Source organism: Opisthorchis viverrini, assembly GCF_000715545.1.
Source record: "Opisthorchis viverrini unplaced genomic scaffold opera_v5_6, whole genome shotgun sequence".
Classification (NCBI taxonomy): Eukaryota; Metazoa; Platyhelminthes; class Trematoda; order Opisthorchiida; family Opisthorchiidae; genus Opisthorchis; species Opisthorchis viverrini.
In genome coordinates, this window is record NW_008751662.1 from 3,310,598 (window position 1) to 3,311,571 (window position 974).

Below are 974 nucleotides of genomic sequence, written 5' to 3' on the forward strand. Positions count from 1 at the left end.
TATAATGGACAATTGACGTTGAGCTGTTGTTCCGCCTGCGCGATGAATGATGCAGGTTCACAAAAGCTGCTATGGCCTTGTCAATCCGGATGGAAATGTCATCTTTCGCGAGATCACCGGGACTGAGCTGCCCAGGGACTGATGCAGCTGCCCAGGTAAACAAATAAGTCTTGCCTCAATCGGTTCATCCATAAGCGTGAGGTTAGGTCCCGAGCCCATCCAGTCTCGCAGTAGCACATCACATTTTGCAGGTGTGAAGCGCATGTCGAATCATGAGGCAAAATTATTTAGCTTATTTAATATTGTTTACATTACCACGGGGTCAGATCCAAGAAGAGCTATGTCGTCTGAGTACTCGATGTCTGTGAACGGTGGCCCAGGGAGTACTTTGACCCCACAGGCATTAGAGGCTGGTAGCGAGTCTCCCATGGTCGTATCAATGACGAACTTGAAGAGGAAAGGTGATAGAGGACAACCCTGTCGGACATCACTTGATGTGGTGAACTCAGGAGAGAGCTTCCCGTAGACCTTCACACGGCCGCGGGAGTTGGCGTACACTGTCTCAAGGAGGGTTAAGAATTTATGGGGGATACCTCCGCCGCACAGACACTGCCATAGTGCCTGGCGGGTCACAGAGTCAAAGGCAGCTTTCAGATGCCGGTGAAATGGTCACTAATTCTTGTGGAACTTCGGTAGTTGATCAGGTGAATGTTAGTTTATTTACCGTGCAAGCGTCACCATCAGTACGCTGTTAGGTGAGAACGCACCAGTCCATGAAACTTAGGAGTATGTTGTGATTGCTCCTTCAGGTGATCTCCATCCACAGAATTAGCTGGCAGGTGCAACCCAATATTTTATGGGTTAATGACGAGCTGAAGGGCACGTACCTCGTCAACATGGACATGCAAAGGTTTTCAGAGTTTATCATAATGTTTGAACACGACTATGACAACCCGAACGTGGCTTCATCATCA